General features: G+C 32.4%; 1 protein-coding gene and 2 long non-coding RNA genes across 7 annotated transcripts in view; 1 reads left to right on the plus strand and 2 right to left on the minus strand.

Moving 5' to 3' along the window:
- LOC125057091 (protein prickle-like) overlaps positions 1-20204 on the minus strand; it is a 289973-nt gene that overhangs the window by 40201 nt on the left and 229568 nt on the right. The window lies entirely within an intron of this gene.
- Positions 9716-11514, plus strand: LOC125057099. The gene is made up of 3 exons (XR_007118165.1): positions 9716-10100; positions 10240-10379; positions 11485-11514. It is a non-coding gene; the product is annotated as an uncharacterized LOC125057099 (long non-coding RNA).
- On the minus strand, positions 12266-12614 carry LOC125057100. The gene is made up of 2 exons (XR_007118166.1): positions 12561-12614; positions 12266-12361 (listed from the first exon to the last, which is right to left on the minus strand). It is a non-coding gene; the product is annotated as an uncharacterized LOC125057100 (long non-coding RNA).

A 20204-nucleotide genomic window follows, 5' to 3' on the forward strand; every position in this document is an offset into this window, starting at 1 on the left:
TTAATACTTAAAGTAATTTTATGTAAATACTTAAAATAAGCTTAACTGTCAACGGAATGGAATTAATAAACGAGCAGTTAAAATTTATTTTCAATAAAAAAAACAATTGTGTATTATTGGTGGTGTTTTTTTATAGAAAAAAACGGAAAATAGTAAAAAGGGGGCAAAAGGGCAGCAATTGCGTGGCCGGCTTTTTAAGAATTGGTAGGCTCTTTTCTTGAAGGAAATCGCATTGGTTCGGAAATACTTCAGTGGGCAGCTGGTCCATATAGTATTCTTACTCTATTTACCGTACTTACTTGTCTTCTTTAGATATGTGTCAAAACTGAATTCACTTACCTGAAAAAGAAAAGTTTTATTAATAGTCTGTCCAGTTAAATACTTCAGTAACTCTACCAAGAGACAAAGAAAGGGTAAATGTGTAAATATATATAAGAATATCTTCTCTATTTCCCGATATTACATACAACTTTTTAGGTCTGGGCCTCACTTTTATTTATCTGTTTCATGATAATTTGTTAAGTAGGTAATCAGCCTGTGCCTCAAGCCGGCAAGGCAAGCCGGTTTCCTCACGATGTTTTCCTTCACCGTTCGAGCGAATGTTAAATGCGCACATAGAAAGAAAGTCCATTGGTGCAGCCGGGGATCAAACCTACGACATCAGGGATGAGAGCCGCACGCCGAAGCCGCTAGGCCAACACTGCTCTCAACGATATCTCCCATAAGTGTATTTTATTGTTTATGTTTGCCAAACATGGTCTAAATACTCTAGTTCCAAAGGTGGCTATAAAAGTTTAATCATCTTTGATAATACGTCACAAAAACCTTAAATTATTTCTTTACCGGGTTTTTTGCCTTCATATGGTGGCCCTTCGTAACAGATGGTTGATTTGATATCGAATTCTGATCGAAAAGGTGCAAAATGAAAGGGAATCCGCACTGCACAAATTATACGCAAAACACCGTGCGCTCTCTGTGCTTTGAATATAATTCATATATTTAGGCGAATAGAGTTTAGAATCGTTTGAATTCAATTTAAAGGTGATACTATGATAACTGTTGCAGTTATAGTAACATCTGGGGGTACCGTTTGACCTGCCGATGCTTAAAGCTATAAGCTATTGTTAAAGCAATATTATAAACAAGTGGTATTTCCTAATGCGTTGTCAAATTTTTACAATATTACTCAAAATCAAAATACGTTTATTCAATTTAGATGCATGGGCTGGCTGGCTGATTTAGATGGATGGGATTCTTAGGGCATGCTTAGAAATGTCAAACGTTTACAAAATTCGCGAAAGAGCAAGACTACGCCATGCGTTCTCAAAACTATCAGGAGGCACTTCAACTCAACTCAGCAAGTTTTACCCTCCCTCTACATTACAATTATTTAAAGGAAAATGTCATAAACCACAACGTCATTAAAGTTACATAAGTAAAAAAATAAAAATCTGTTCTGTGATTTACCACATTCACCATTACACACATATATTCACAACACTTCAGAGATAAGAAATCAAATTAGAAGAATATAATTAGAACTATTGCTAAGCGTTTTTATCTTCAATAGTCATTGACTGTGTAGTAACCTTTACACATTAAGGTTTTTTTTCACTGGTATACCATCAAGAGTTGTGTTCGCCTAGTGGCTATCAGATTCGAGCGAGGGCTGGGCAGCAATGGATATTGTCTTTGACATTTAAAACTCGTAAGTGAAGGAAAACATCGTGTTGAAACCGTCCTAAAAAGTCGACGGTGTATGTCACTTGCCTATTCGAAAAAACAATTGATCACGAAAAACAGAAATCGGAACGATGTGCTTTTGTTTTTTTATTCTTAAACAAACCCTTCTTAACAATGTTTTGCTCGTTAATAGTTCAAACTCGAATGACAATAGTATCAGTTTCCTGATGTGAAAGTACTCACATGGCTTTCTGATGGCGAGATATAACGAATCACTAATAAATACATCCATCACGATCATAAGATATACAAGACAAAATACCACTCACATTATGGCATATTTTTAGTCTAAACTCGAAATTTGAAATTGCCTAAGGTTTTTAAAAGAGTTATTTTATACCATACTTCAAGAGAAAATTTAAAATTGCTTAATTTGTTTAAAGACTTATTTCAAACCATATTTCAAGAGAAGGTATTGAAAAGCCTTAGTAGAGTATCGACGTATTTGTTTTTATTGGAACGGGACGCTCAAAAGTCATTGGGGTCCATGGACCCCAATTTCAGTGCATTGCCAGCCTTTGAGGGAGGTGTATCTTTCTTCAAACAATTAGAGGTCGTATCTCCTAGGGAAGACCCCCACTGGGAGTCGATTCCACCTCTCACTAGTTTGCTAAAAAATAACGTATTAAAAATATTGTTTTATACATAATTTTACTCTAGAAGGTTTAAAGTTTCTCCTTTTACACCATGTTGTTATTTACTGTACGTAATTTATTACGAACATATAAATAATATTCTATTAATTGTGCGCAGATATAACAATTGCTCGTTCAATAAATCTTTACTGAACATGTCTTAAGTACATCTATAACAAAAGCTTATAATCCCAGTGAGGTAATGTAATTAAAGGTAAAAAGTAACGACGAGGGAAACGAATTTCAGTATACTTTATGAACCTAATTACTAAAGCTTTCAAGTCAAGCTTTATCAAGAAAGAACGATTTATTAAGAAACGTCAACATGGTAGCAATTGAAATATTGCTCATGTTTTGGGGAGTTATTAGGGTTTCTTTCAATAAGTGGGTCTCAATAACACGACATTTAGCGTGTTTCGGCTTATTTGATAAGTGATTTGACTAAAGATAATAACAACGCAAGCAGAAAAGAAATAGACGACATTATAGACAGAATTAAAATACGGTTGTGAATTCTCGAGACATTTTTTTGTTTCATCAAAATACAGTATAATTAATTACTACCTAATATTATTAATGCAACATAGAAATATTGTAATAATGACACAAAAGTGAATCAGTTCTCAATCGTATAATAATCGTTGCTTTAGTATACCTTAAAAGGAGTCAATTGCTAAATAATACCACAGATTATAACAGAGTCACACTACACTGTATAGCACGCATAGTTTAAACAATATTTGACAGCCTACAAGTCCTTACCCCAAATATCGGTACAATATAGTAGTGGCACGCAAGCCGCAGTAAAATGCTAAATTAATTGATAACAATCACAAAGATTTATGCCTTTAGTGAAATATGAAACAGAAATGATTTTATAATATGAAATACTTATGAAATTGCATTTTTCTCGGAAATATGATGTATTAGACTTATCAGCATTTATTGCTTAATCTTTAATGACAATTCATTTCATGTTTTTGAAAACAAGCATAATAAAATAAAACTTTCAAATATGTAAATGCAAGACCAAATATTTCTAAAAAGTAATTACACCAATAAGGTTTTTTAATAAGCAAAAAGAGTAGACGACATAAGGCTATAAGGTTATCTTAATAATTCAATTACCTCCTAACAATGAAAATTGTATTATTATTCTTAATATAAGACACATTTCGCAAACCCCCAAGGGAGCCATAATTGGCACAAGACCACTTAAGTGCCTCTGAATCACAAAATCACAAACCGGAAAAACATTATGGCGATCTAATTCTGTTTATGTTTGTGCCATACGGAAGTTGAAAGCTGCGATAGTTTTTCTGCCAACATCACCCCAGCCACGTGTCTCGAGTCTAAAAGCGGCCCCAGAGTAGATCCTTGCGGCACACCTGCTCTACCATACGTGAAATCAACCTCTGACGATCAAACTAAAATATTCTTTAATGCTCGATTATACGTTCTTATTGATGTGCAGGGCTGTTTTGTATGTACATACGCATATTTGGCAGGAAGAGGGTGTCTATTGAATTATATTTAGTCGTAAGCTCCCTTTGGTATGATCAAATAAACGATATGCGACAAGGTGCGTTTGCGATACGCTCTCCAATCTGTCTGGCTTTTTTATTCAATGAAGCGGGACATTAGGTATAACATAACATTATATACAAGTTATAATCAACAGGCTACACCAGGGAGTAAAAAAGAGGGATATTTTCCATAACTATTATTTTATACTGTTATTTTATACCATCTCAAAGGTGAACGTTCAAGGCATGGGATCCAGGGTTTAATAGTAAAATAATAAATCTGTCACAATAATTGAACAGAGTTAGAGAGTTAAAACCGTTAATAATAATACTAATTTTGATTTATATTAAAATAGCGATAAATCAGTGTCACCTAATTATAAATTTGATAACTTTGTCTTGAAATTGCGAGTCTTCAACAAATACCTAAGTTCCAAGCAATATGTTTGTAACGTATGTTTGCCATTTGATGTTAAGGAAGCAGTTTTATTTAAATATAATTCACCACTCGCTCATAAATAAATTACAAAGTAAAATGTCCATTGATCATTTTCTCATACAAGTTTAATAAAATTTCACGCGGTCTAGGTCGCGGGCATTAACTCGTACTTAATTATCTTAATATAATCTCCCTAACCGCAAACACTATATTAATAAAGTCGCGGTTAGGATAATGATTTATTTAAAACCTTATAACAACACGCATATGGCATAATATTTTCTTAAGCGGCATCATTATAAAAGCAACCCCCGAATTCAAGTTTCAAACTCAAACTAAAGACTTGTAATGCTCTGTAATAAGGTTGTTTTTGAGTTTCAAGTACTTAGTTTTTATCGAAAATGTTGTTGCTACGGGGTAGGCACAAAAAAGGATATTTTCTCCTTGGCGGCGCGCGCGCACGCCAGATGGCGTTTAGGGCATTGACTCTTTAAATTTTTTGTAAAAATCGCGACCCCTAAATGCGGTTACGAAATGCGTTGGTTTCAATTTTGGCTTTGTGGTGTGCCGTGAGAGATAGTTGTTTTATATAGAGAATTATTTAAACTAACATCGTAAGAAACGGTGTTTAGTATTTACAGAATAACGTTATGTCTTATGTCTAAAATAACGTCAACGCTGTACAAAAACTAACTGACACATTTGACACACTTTCGCATATAGATTTTATTGAAAAGTATTTGATATCCAACAGCAAACAACGGCTGCGAAAACATTATTTATACTCAAGATGCATAGCAAGGGTAATTACGGAATATCGTGCATTTGATGATCAGATGAATTCAGTAAAAGAGCAAAGTGGGAATAATTGGTAAAGTTCATCGATAGACTCGCGCGGGCAAGTTCAGTGTAATTGTTGGTTTGTTAGCGATCACCTGCACGCGATCATAACAATGTTTCGATATTGTGGGATAAAAATATATTTTCAAATAAAACGAAACTTATAACTTGAATGTAAAAATATTTTATAGTCTGAGCTACCGTAATCAATAGATCTTATTATCTGTCAACTGTCAACTGTCAACTTGACAACACATTGTTTTTAAACTTAAATTGTCATGTTTATCACGCTCTGCTACCAAACTATGTAATTGTTTTCAATAAAATCAAGTTGAAATAATTTGTTTTATTTAATTACAACAGTTAGAAACTATTTTAAAAATTTAAGCATTAGGTATTATGTGTTTAGTTAGTAATAGTTTCCATTTCGCATATAAGCACGATTATTTTGATTGATTATTGATTAAATGGATTAATAATAATATTAAACCATTTAATATAATGTCTTCGTTTACCCACTCTGAGTTTTGATATTTAAGAGATATTGAGATTTGATGCTTAGCAGTTAGGGATGATGAACTTACGGCAAATTAAAATTTACGTCCATTCAACCCGCCATTTTCTCAAGTTACGAATAATATTAAACATTTAAAATTTCGATCGTAGATCAAAGCGGCCGTAATTATTTTAATAGTAACCCAAAGATATAAATAAGAAAATCTTATTTCCTCGTAACCAGCCAGTTTGATTTTCAAATTGATGCAATTTTAAGAGGAATGCAATGTTTCGTGCCCGACCTTAATTAAGTCAAAAATGTTTTGCAACAATCAAAAACATTCTGTTGTTCCTTAAACACATTTTAAATATGTTATAAATTAAATGGTATAAGTGTTATTTACGGCTGCATCTTGTATACAGGGTTAATGTAATTATAAAAATATAATGTTTATAATGTAATTATAAATTATAAAAATACTAAGTGCCTTTGAAGATAAGATTGATAATTAAAAGAAGCTGAATTTGTAAGCGTAACAATTAAATATGGAAATTATTTGTGTATGGTCATAAAATATATGAAAGTGTAAACATTGTTATAATGTTAATACTGATTTTAAGCGCTTTAAAAGAGTTTTTGATTTTCGATTTGACATCCTGCTTAATTCCCATATAATGGTGTCAAGTATTCTGGCGGATAGTTTCCAGGATAATAACTGAAATGTCTTATTATATTTTTAATTGTTTGCGCGTTTTTAGTAATATTAAAAAAAAGTAAGCAAAAACTATTGTGTGCTTAAGGACGCAATCTTCTTAATAGCAGTTGTTTGCTGTAAAAACGGCACCTGTGCAAACCCGACACGAACACTAGTTAAGAAAAGGTAGAACGCTTATTTCACAAACAATAAATGATAAAATCCAAAAAGAATTCAAACAAACTGAGCTTGCGTGTTTGAAAAGTTGAATAACAAATTTCGTACTGTTTACGGAAATCCAAATGCATGCGAGATTCATTTCTTTTAAAAGTAAAAATATGTATGCTAACTATATATTGGAAGCCTCATCTTTTTTGTATACATTAGCATACAATATTTAACAAATGTTTTGCAAATATAGGTCTAGAAAAAATGCCCTTCCATGTTCCTGCCTACAAGACTTGTAGTCGTGTTTTGTTTCATGTTCCTCACATCAACACTAACTATGCAAAAAACTCAGTATTATATCGCGCAGCCCGGACATATACCAAAATTTAAGACTTGACTTGCTATCGCCGAATATGGTTAAAATGAGTATTAGGCATGTCCATAGCACAAAATCACCTGCATCATGAGCATACCCCACATACACAACATCACTCACATACCCCACTGTAACACCATCACACATCACAGCCTAATTAGGTATTACTTACTTAATTTTTTTTTTTTCCCTTTTGTAAACATTTAACCTTTTTGTACATATTATGTATTCCATCTTTGGCTATATTTTTAGTGTAATTGTTTGTTTCTATATATATTTTTTGTTAGCTGTAGGATTACGAAAGAAATAAATAAATGCTCCAACTTAGCTTCATTGTACGAATTTATTATTCCCATTTCATGACTTCATTTACACAACATATACTTGCTGTCTCGTGTAATTCCTTGAAAACTTTATTGGTATATAACACATAATATTATTTATTTGCGTTACACAATATAGTCTATTTACAATATTCTTAACGTACTATATTATACTATATAATTATTTATAATTAGAAATTAATAAATTAAAAAATATAAATACTCTTCCCTGTATTTATATTTTTTATATTCGTGCACAGAAACATACATATTTTTAAGTCGAAGTAAGAAGTAGACATGGGGAGAAATTGGCTGTGCCAAAAATCAAACTGAAACTGTTTAGGAAAAACACCGTTTGTATGGCAATTTAGGTTTACAATAATTTACCAAAAGAATTAAAGATCTACCGACTAGAGTCTTTAAAAATCGACTTGGTGTATTACTTTCGGAAAAAATGTACTATTCAATAAATGATTATTTGCGTGAGACACTGTAGTTGATATCAATTTAATAACGTATGATATGTACGGTACAAATAATATAAGAACTGACCAATTCATATGACTAATAATGTAAAATGTAAAATTCCTTTAAAGACAAATTTGCGCGCCATTGTGTGTGGCAGAATATGCGAAATTACGACGACTTACACATTTTTGTACCATATTCTAGCAATAAATATATTATATATTATTATTAATTATATATATTATTATTATTAGGCCCCTGTGGCAGTGTACCTTTAAATTGAATTTAAGATGTGAGGTGAGTAATCAAAGATGTAGAGAAATCAGCTGCTTAACCTTAAGAGCTGACCAATCCTTTGAGGCTGTGTTGTCGAGTGCTGAGGACCAGATGGCCCGCGCATGCGTGGTACAGTTAGCAGTGCAGCTGTGCGGCAGCTGTCCTGTTTTTGCTGCAGGTAACTGCACGTGCGGACAAGTTCACTGGATTTGCATGTGTGCGAGACTGTACTAAATGGGCTAGGAGGTCAGAATTAGGACTTTGAGGTCAAATTCTTTTGAAATAGAAGATATATTTTTATAGAGATAATTGTGGATTGCTGTGACAAGTTTTAATTTTATTTATTTTATACGTGTATGTTTTTTTTCAATTTATAGATAGAAATAGATTTACTATGCTTTCTCCTAGTTTGTCTTACTCTAATAAATAGTATAAGATTCCTTCGTTTGACGTCTATATGACAGTCTTGATCTTGCAAACCTCAGCTGCAATTCACCAAATTAATCAGCCTATAAACATAAGTTGAAGCAACTGGCTGAGAGGACGCGTGCGCAGCTCAGCATCTGCCGTGAAACCTGACACGCTCCTTACGAATCCAACTTCCGAAAAAAACGTCATCTACAGAATATTCGATCTTAATTACACCACATAAGGGACCAAAATCGGGTAAAATAATTGGAGTGAGAACAGATGATGCTAAAAATGAAGGTTTAAGTAATTCAAATAGGGATTATTTTCAAGTAGATGTATGTGCAAGTCATCTGGGAGAACATGTGTGCGCATGCGCAGTAGGCAGTAGCACAGATGGCGAAGTTAGCTGATTCGATTTTTTGTGCCATAGCGGTTTTGATACTGTTATTTACAGATAAGACGTATTGTTTGCTACATTTGACTACGTGAGACGTGGTTATAAAAGATGTAAGCCAGTGGTACACTTTTAGGTCAGGGCCTCAAATTTTGTATCTGTTACATGATCATTTGTCAATCTAATAGGCAAGTAGGTTATCAGCCTCCTGAGCCTGACAAACGCTGATTTTTTGGTCTAAGGCAAGACGGTTTCCTCACGATGTTTTCCTTCGAGCGAGTGTTAATATGCCCACGTAGAAAGAAAGTCCATTGGTGCACAGCCGGGGATCGAACCTATGACCTCAGGGATGAGAGTCGCACGCTGAAGCACTAGGCCAACACTGCTCAACATTTGTCTAATTGGATATTTAAAAATATATCTATAACTTAAATGTGATCGTCACTTAAAAACTTACCCATAATCAATCTTTAGTTAAAAAAATGACATGACACTGACAGTTAAAGACTGAGTTAAGTAATTTTCGTTTTATGTGTAATACGTTTGTATTGAATGATTCATTTTTTTATATCACTAATAATGTTGTTTCGGGGACGCCTTGGTAGTCGTAACAGTAAACTGCTAATCAGAGACAATTTGTATTCGATAAATGAATCATGCGTATAACGTCCAAAGAGAGTTGCTTTTTTGTGCCTACAATTTGAAGTCCCCAAATATAAAAGATAGTTCTATGTAACAACGATTTCTTCAACTAGGTTATGTATTTTAATACGTTATTGTTTCTAGCTTGAATGATAAACAATTCTTATGTGATTAGCGAATGATAGCTAGAAGGTGAGTGGTTGTTAGTTAAAATCGATAATACGAGACCACCGTGGCTTATTAAACCAAGGCACAGCCCTGCGATTCTGTAACTCACTGTTAATCCGTGAGTCCACTACGCAGTAACAGCGCTCCCTTCGTCACTGACGTAATTTTTGGAATCTCATGGTATTCTGTTAAGAAATTTTACATTACGTCTTGATAAGTGGAGGGAGGTAACCTAGTGAGTTGTTGTCTATTAATATCGTGACAATTGACTCATTTTATTTTATAAAAAGAGTTAATTGTCAAAATTTTCATCATACATAAACAAAATATTTTTAATAAAACAAAATAGAGAACAAAATGGTCGACGTTTGAAAAATTAATAATATTAAAAAAAAGATAAACTGTGAAAATATCTCAAAAATGACTTATCTGATGGAAAATAATTAGCCAGATTAAAATAGAAAAATTATTAAACCCATCTGGCAAAGGGGCCGCTTAAAGGTAAGTTTATTTATTAGTACATCTTAAGTTACGTATTTTGTTTATAACATTAAGAGTTTATATTTCGTATTTAGCCGACAACTGACCAGCCGTGGTGTATATGAGCGACAGAAACTTAAAAATATTAATTATGTTTCAGCACGAAACAAGGGATACCTAACATCTGGATATATAGTACAAAATTTAAGAATATTATCTTAACAAAAAGATTATTATGTCACGCTGAAAGTGATTCTTTCAGCAAATGGTCTAAGGATTCAAACTAAACAGGATGGATAGGTATCTTAAATTTTCAAAATATCACTAAAGGTAAATGCCAATGTTTTCAATATTTTGTTGAGTAATTATAAAATAAAAGGGTACCTATCTATAAAGATGAAAAATTTGTGTTTATATATTTATTCATTTAAGTGTAAGTGCAAGTGTTGGTACTTTTTAGATGCCACAAAACTACTATTGCAACCTTTTTAAGTGATTCAGAGGTCAAACACACAACAACAATATTACCTATGTTTTTACTAACACTCTTAAAAACTGAATTCTATTAAAACTATTTTAGAAATATAATAACTATCATAGTAAATAAATAGGAATAAGCAGTGTCTAGAAAAATAGTTAACAAAGTTTGTTTGTTAGGTTAAATCGAAGCGACATTGTAAAGAATAATTAAATTGTTAGTTAAAAATGTCAAATATAAAAAATATTTTTAGGTTTTCTAACTTCAAATTCCATTCATGAAATATAAGAAGTATTAATTTTAATTGATCAAGTTGAATTTAATTTAATTGTTCAGATTTCAGAACACAAGTATAAATAATCATGTTAGGTATGTTGGATCAAATATATAAGCTTTCAATTGCTCAAATTCATGCCATTTCAAGTGATCAACGTTAATTTTAAATGTTGGAAATGACATTGCCATAACTTATTTAATAAACATAGAAGCCATCAAAAGTTAGTTAATCTATTTTAGTTGTTATTATATTGTAGTCAGCACTACACTTTAGCACTAAACATACCCTTTATGGGTCTTGGATTTGTTTCATTAATAAATAATTGTATTTAAAGTACATACTTAGATTTGCTCAAGATTTTTTTTTATTCATAGTACTGAATCAATAACTGTGTGCGAAATTACTAAGCTTTGTTACCATAAAACTTTAAATAATATTTGGCTTAGTTATAATATTATCAAACATGTTTTTAAGATACTTTACTTAGAAATACAAAGATATCCCATAAAGTTTTTGTGTTTTATGCAAGTTTTTTTATTATTTTCCTTAACTTTACAATAATTAAATTGTTATGCAATATTATTGTGTCAGTACAGTGACCTACCACATCTTCCTATTTACAATTTTAACACATAACTATTGTATTACAGCCATCAGCGGTAGTTGTCAAGAATGAGGAAGAAAATGACCAATTATTGAAATGTTAAGAAGAGATATTAAACCGAGACCACAAATCTATTTTGAATGCAGTTTGGACAACTATGATTTTTATATGAAAAATTGTATTACCGTGTTTAAGATAATTGTGTACTTCATAATATTTTTTTTTTGTATCTAATTATATTGTTATATTAATAAAATGATTAATTAAATCTACCACTTATTTAATGACTGCCTATAGAAAACGTAGTAACCGAGTTAAATACATAGCTAAGCCGAAATGAAAAATATATAAGCCATGTTACTTTATAGGTGAATAAAAGAACAATATAATAACTTACACATTTAATTTAATGATTATAGTAAACTTTTAACACACTACAAAATAACTTTCAGTAAAACAAACTTAAGTATAATAAAAACTAATTAAAACCCAGCCTCACATAGAGCTAATCAATAACATCTACTTTATTTTGTAGACAAATATATTTATTTTAATATATTTTCTAATTAGTTTGTAAAAAGTAATAGTTATGAACGATAAATTTAAAAAAGCTTAATAAGTACTTAAACCATCATGTATGTAATGATGGTATTTCATACTTGTGTAAAGCAGAATAATGTTTTTATCCAAAACCTTAATGTTATATCAATATATTTTATAAAAATATAGGAACTGAAATTGTACTGTATTATCATTTATTATAAATTGAAGGATAAGTAGTCGAAATTCAATAATTTGAAAATGTCTGCACTATTGTGTCTTTTTAAATCCAGGGGCCTTGTCGTATGATATAAATGTAATATTCTTCTTCTTCAAAGGCAGAATGTATTTTTCTATCAGAAATTTTGAACATTTGGGGATCTCTGAAATTATTAGATTTATAATTTTAGTATAGTAGAAAAATACAAATATAGGTATAACAAAATTTACCTATCTTAACTTATTTATCGTTTTCTGTTCGACTTATCTCTGCTGGAGACAAGACATGATCAAGACTGCATCGAAAAATTGGTTCTAGGATCAAAATGATATTTTTAATGCTAAAATAATCAAAATGTTTACCTTAGATCATCTATTTACTAGACTCTTCGTTCATCTCAGCAGCATATGTTCTAGGTTTCGTCAATACCATATAATTTCTTGAGTATTGGAAAAAAGCGATAGTAACCAACGCCGAGAAACCAATTGGTCGTTTCGTGCCTACATTTTCTTCGCCATCTATAGATATTATATTAAGTATTTTTTAATGGTTTACATCATTTATTTCTTGAAATAGAGGTTTAAACTTTAAAAGTGGAAGCGGGCCTTCTGTAACAATAACAAAGTTCAATTAATGTTTATATATTTAATTTTTTTCGTAAAATAATGCTGTATTGATAAATATTATTTTATAAACTTACCCCAAGATACATATAGATTGTCCTATGTTAGAATATTTTCACATAAAACAAGTTTTAACTTCGCTAAAAATGGCTAACTCACTGGTAAACAACGATTTCAGCGAGGGAAGAGCAACTTTTAATTTGACGTACAAAATGTACATTTAAGTGAGATGAGATGTCAAATGGTATGTATCAGAATACCAAATACCAACAATTTTGGAGCGTAAGTGTAGCAGTGCCAAATTTTAGTTCCAAATGTGAACAATCTCATTTGAGCGGCGCTTTTGTCGCGGTTATTGTTTATCAGAATACCAAATTGTAACATGACACCGAAACGAACGATTTGACAGCAAAAATCAGCGCTGAGGGTGTGTGAAGCGAGTTACAGAATCGCAGGGCAGCTCATACATAATAGTAATAAAAACTTTATTTATGACAAAAGGGTTTGTGACAGAATTCATATATCGCTAGTCCCCACACTAGGGAGGCCCTGTGTTGTGGGTATCTAGAAAACAATTATTACGTGGTACATGTTTAAATTAGTTAAAAAAAAGATGGTAATAAAAAAAATATAATAATAATATTAATAAATTTAGTGTTACAAATGAAGTGAATGAGTGAGTGTGTGAATAGGTGTGTAAAAACATATAAAGAATATATCTTTATATCGTCATATACGATACAATAGGCAAAATCCTACGGAACGTCTAAAAGAGTCATCGCAGCCCATGGACACCGATTTTAGTGGGTGTGTTGCCGGCTTTTGAGGGAGCAAAGACCGGCTTGCTTTTTTTGAAAGTTGAAGGTCGTACCCAGGGAAGACCCTCACCGGAAGTCGATTCCACATTTCGCTTGTTCGCAAAAGAAAATGTGTTGAAAAGCGGGCCGTGGAAAACTTCCACCAGCCAGCCATCCAGGTCCTATACATTTAAGTTTTCTGATTGTACTGAAGTGTGAACACAACAAGCGACAAATTTAATTATTAGATTAAATTAATATCAAAGTATAGCAATATTAAATTTTAATTGGATTATAATTAAAGGCACCGGTTTATAAAGGGAGGTACGGGGAGGGGTGCTTCCAGACGTCGTCTGCGCATCCCGACGCGTGCGGCGTTACCCGCTTTGATGAACTCAGAGTTAAAAGATTTTAGACGGAATTACATACCCAAAAATATAGGTTGACACGGCATGACTTAAGATTAAATCATAAAAGTAAACTGAATTTTGTGGCAAAATATCTGACACAATGAATTCATAATTTATAGTGGAAAAAAAAAGTAGAATCGGTGTCCGCACTAAGACGCACAAGTGGTCCGTTGTGCGTAAAGTCCTGGCTAATTAAGCCAGCCCAGCTTCTTCCAGAAGCTCAGAAGCTACCTACTTCACGGAGCGATCTCACTGCTCCGATTTCAGCTCGTTGGCAAGCCATTCCAGGACTACGTGGACGATTCCTCTGCGCTCAGTCTCTGGGATGTTGCTACTACTAAAGCTTCTACTTTTATCGTCCTGTATATTTTTAATTTCCTTTTTTACGTTCGGGCAGTGAGGACCAACGTCGGTTGTAATGCTCCTCTACACAGATCTCTATTGGCGTTAAACGAGGCTCTGAGAACATGCGAAGCAGATCCATTTAATGACAGTCTCCATGTCTTGATCCGTGACCAATAGTGATAATTACAAAGCAGAAATGTATTAATTGTATTTTTTTTTAATTGCACAGTTGTATTTTTAATGTAGTTTGTTTTTTACTTTTAATTTTTAAGTTCTTTTCTCTTTATCATTGTAATGTTTCCCTCTAAATGTTGTGTACACTTGTGATTGCATGTATCTTGTTTTTCTATGTCATGTGTTCTCTGTAAGTGTTTGTATGTGCTTCGTTAGAGTGCCTTTTAAAATAAAATAATTTTTATTTTTATTTTTTGATTGTTGAAAGAACCGAAACTAAGATACCATAAAATCTAAACTAAATATTAAGCTATACAAAAGGTGACAATTGACTCGCGCGGCGCGTCTATATTTTGCAAGTCTGCAAAAGTCTGTTGGGGGCCGACATGGAATCAGTTTATTTGCAAACATACAAACATACCGTCGCTAAAAGCCGTCGTCTCGACGACGATCGAGCTCGGTAGATTGTTACAAGAGAACATTTGTTACATACAAGTTGATACTGAATAACTTTTTTTATTTATTTTACAGAATAATACAATATGGTTTGTGGTTTGTGTTAATGTAACTAATCTAATTCAGTGTTAGGAGCAAGAAGAGAGAAATGTAAATAAAAATACTTATTTTATGTTGCTAGCTATCGGGGTAATCCATTTATTAGCCGCGGTATCTCTATATCTTATATGTATATAAAATTCTCGTGTCACAATGTTCGTTCCCAAACTCCTCCGAAACGGCTCGACCGATTCTTATGAATTTTTTTATGCATATTCAGTAAGTCTGAGAATCGGACAACATCTATTTTTTTCCCCGCTAAATGTTAAGTGGTCCCAACTCTAAATTTTTATTTTTTAGACGAAACTTTTTGTTTTTATTTCTTCATGATACAGCATACAAAAATACATACAATCCTTAATTGTCAACGATCTACGATCAACCACTATTTTGTATTATAGTGGATAGTTATTTTTATTGAACTAAAGAAATGTTTCCTAGAAATAATATACATGGCAAAACGACGTTTGCCGGGTCAGCTGTCGTAGGAACAGAGCCTACTTTAATTAATTTATTATGAGTATGAGTATATTTGTTTAAAATTTAGTGACCTAATAAATTATGAGATATTATTTCGTAAAGATAAGAAAAGTCTATAGGACAGTGGGCAAAATGTTTCTGAGTATATGTACTTTATGTAGTAAGTTCGAGCCGCCTTCTATAATCGCTTGTAAACTACAAAATATTTTTGTTTCACCGGGAATCAAAGTTGGTAACATGCTTTACGACTAAGCCAATATGGGTATGCGTTATTTTTAATTAAATAAATGTTAATTTATAAAGTTAAATTTTTGTGGCTTGTATTTTTTTTGAACACCTTAAATGTGCCTAAATCCTAGAAATACTTTTAATAGAAAATAAAATTCATTACTAGAATTATTTATTTAATCACACTTTATTACGATAACGATACGAAATTCAAAATTATGCGGCTCTTTAATAAAATAATATTTTTTCGTAATCCTACAGCTTACAAAAAATATTTAACCAAAAACTAGATATTAAGATAATATTTACATAATAGTTCAAACGTATATTATTTAATAACGTACGTTTATTAAAAACATAAAAAACTGATAAGCTAATAGTTTTTCGTTGCAATACATCACCTGGAAGGTTCACACAATTCAATTTGTAACCAATTAAATTTGCATAATTGCAAATACATATGTTTAACTAATCTGCCGTCTTACCCTAACTGCAAAACACATTTTATGATAGCTATCTTTTCGCACGGTTTTTTATAAGACCTTAATATGTTGTTCTGTTTGAGATTTTAGTAAGGAAACGTTTTAGCTAACAGAAATTTTTCTGCACTTGTCTTGTGAGGATGGACCATTAGGTCAGGTCACAGGGGTTTAGAGAAATGTTCGTTTTAATATTCGTTCGTTCTTTACTTGGTCAGAAATTATTAATTTAATTTATTTAATTATTGTATGCATACACACATGGAAACAAAAAATTGCAAACCGCAAGTAGAGTATGTATAAATTATTGGTTTTATATACACCAAATTATATGTACCACCCGCAAGCACTGCAAAGTAATCTGCAAACTACTAACTACAAGGATGGAGTCGTCCATTTATAACAAAAATAAAAGGTCAAACAAATGTCTATAAAAAAAACAAAGTCGTTAGTAATAGACTTTATTCTCTATGACTCTATTGCTTATCAATTTATCAACTTCAAATATAGAAAATAAGAAAATTATAAGACAGAGGATAAACTATTATCTTATTCGGACCGGGAATTAACCCGATATCCCAGATCTCACTGTATAAACTGCTAGGCCACGAGTTCCTCACCATGAGAATTCGTAATCGTGAAACCAGAACTATAAATTTGAATTAAGAACATTGTCTTTACGCGCTTCTTTAAACCTATAATAAATTTTCAAAAAACAGAAAAAATCTCTTCCATAAACGCCACTTAAACGTTACACATTATTCACTCATTTAGTCTTTGGATGTGCGCGGATAGATTTATACGGCGCTATCCTGACAGCACTCACTCTGAAACGCGAGAAAATATATTACGGACACAGAAAATATATTTAGCCCACGGAAATATGCAACTTTAATTAAGACTTAAAATAGCGTGAATCGAGCTTGAAGAATTGGTTTTAGATACTATTTACGAGATATAACATCTGTATCATTCACCGTGGACTGCGAAGTGCACCAATACATCGATCCTGACCTAACTCCGCATCCATTCGCCTTTCTACATATACTACCATACAATGCGCAGAGGCGATGAGAACATGGAGAAACTGATCGTGGTTGGTAACACAGAACACAAAAGATCACGTGGCCGTTCACCAACCAGATGGACCGATCAAGTGAATGACTCATCGTCCTCAAAACTGTACACTGTCATAAGAGAGGCGCTGGACAGAAACCGCTGGAAACAGATAGTCCGCTCCAGATGCTTCGTTGCTAACCACGAGGCTCAGACATGAGCTACAATAAGAGAGAGATCATTCAGAAAAACGCAGATGGAGTTTTGTTCATTAGAACATTAGAGATTTTGAAATAGTTAATTATATTTTTTAATAACTTAGTTAAACTTCTCTTAACAACTTTCTTTATGTTCCTCTCTGGCGGTAGGTTTGACTTGTGTTCCTTAGACAATCTAATTCTTGAAACTCCTACTCATAAAACTGAATTCTATCACTCCTCCTTTACTGTGCAAAGTATCCTGCTATGGAATTCTCTATCTACCAATTGATATCAGACGATCTGTCTTTAATTTTATTTAAAAAGCTTCTTTTTCATCATTTTTCATCACTTCTTGTACTTTACCCTCAGTAGGTGTTTCTTTTTTATCGTCCCATATTAGGGTTGCCTGGAACAAATCGCTTGTTAGCGATAAGGCCGCCCGTTGCCTTATAACTTATGTAATCTGCTTTTTAATTTAATTTTTTTTATATGTATGTTTTTGTATAAGGTAATAAAGTGTAAATAAATAAAATAAATTATTTGCAAGAATATGGTACAAAAATATGGTGGTACAATCTAAACTTTCCATATTCTGCCACATAGAATGCAAATTTGTCTTAAAAGATAGAATAGAAGTTACAATTACATTATGAGTCATATCATATGTAGTCATGCTACTTGTTATATTGGAATATATAACAAGTAGCATTACAACCATCTACGTCTCTTGATAATGATGACGATGATGCTAATAAGGGCAAGTAGGTAAGCCTTCAAGGCCTGACACTCTCCGTCGATTTTAGAGCTTACCAGTTTCCGCAACGCATCTCTATTTTTTCTAGTCTGCAAAAGTTTGTTGGGGCGATCTTTCCTCTATAGCAAAATCCGTCAGCAGCCATCCGTCTGACCCACTTCGACCTTAGGTCTATAAAGAAGATATCGAGACTGAGCCAACTAAAACTCCTGTATTTCAAGACTATACTTCAATAATTTAATCGCACAATTAGAAAACTGCACTAACGTCAAACTATTTCATCAATGAGTAAAAGATAATCATAAATAAGCTACTTTCAATTTGATTTTAAACCTGTTGAAAATATTAAACGAGGGGTTTAAACAACGGGGGGTGTCGGCGAAGGGTTAAATATTAATTAACGGTGGTTAGTTTTTGTTAACTATAACCCATATCATATTTAGTGTTGAAATGAGTTATTGTCTTTTAGTGCTGTTTTGGTAACAATTTGTTTTATGAATACTTCATTAGATTCTGACGTGGTGTTAATAAAGAAGAATTATTAAGAAATGCATAAATGTGCTTGCCCCATGCCCTATTCTGGGTTCCTGGGACAGTATATAAAGAAGTATGAATCTTCGACAACTTTTATATTTACTTACTAAACTAAAGCTTTCAACTTAGAAGGACCCAGAAACTATTTTATAAATACGATTAATTTAAGCTGTCATTTTTAAAGCAAATATTCTTTATTCTAGGTACATGGCCACTTATAATGATCAAATAAATGTATGCAAAATATAGTAAAAACTATTTTAAAAGAGTAAGTATGGAGTTTCTTGTCCATTCTTCTCCATATAAAACTACCTTTTGGAAAGGACAACTAGAGTCATTTTTTAAAATATTTTTAACATGTAATTTTGACTTTCCAAAGTGCCTTTTTAATAGGCCTAATTAAAATAAATGATTTGTCTTTGAAAGCCCAAATTGGTCAGGATTTATATTGAGGTTAATTAATTTACTATTAAACGTTTATACATAATCATTTATTTTTATTTTTATTAGGTAGTGGTCTGTACTCGCTTCACTGGATATATAAAAAAGGGGAAATTGAAAGGTTAAAGTACCCTTCTAAGGGTGAAATAATTTTTTAAATCGATAAACTTTTTTGTGTCATACAAATTTTCTAATAGAATTTCTAAAAAAAATTTCGAATAGATAATAATGTATTCTTTCAGAAAACTGATATATAATCCGCTGTCTATGGCTGAGGTCGGTTGAGGCCTGCGCAAACGTCAAACAATGATAGAAATCGTTGGAGACCAAAAGTGGCGCCCACGCACCGGTCATTAACCCTGCCCGCTGCATCACTATGAGAAATATACGAACACCGACAAAACTCAAAATAAAGAATGGAAAATAATTAGCAAGCGCCACGTTCGTTATCTATTCAAATATAATTTCGCTAATTATGTGATTGTAAAAAACGTATTAATTAAAATTAATTTTGAGCTTTTGAATAGGAAGTGCGAAGTATTAAAAATATAGACAAGTTTTTGTTAACATGTTTCTAAGCAAGTGAACTTTCAAAGCAATTAAATTTTTGCAACAAACCATTATACCCCAGGAAATAAAATAAATCAGTGGCGCTATAACCTATTTTAGGTCTGGGCCTCACATCTGTATCTGTTTCATGATCATTTGTCAGTTAAATAAGCAAGTAGGTGATTAGCGTTGTGTGACTTTTTGGCAATAAGGCAAGCCGTTTTCCTCACGATGTTTTCCTTCACCGTTCGAGCGAATTAAATGCGCACATAGAAAGAAAGTGCATTGGTGCACAGCCAGGAATTGAACCTATGATCTCAGGGATGAGAGTCTCACGCTGAAGCCACTAGGCTTACACTGCTCTCTATATCTATAATACAT

This window comes from Pieris napi, chromosome 16 (genome assembly GCF_905475465.1).
Source record: "Pieris napi chromosome 16, ilPieNapi1.2, whole genome shotgun sequence".
Classification (NCBI taxonomy): domain Eukaryota; kingdom Metazoa; phylum Arthropoda; class Insecta; order Lepidoptera; family Pieridae; genus Pieris; species Pieris napi.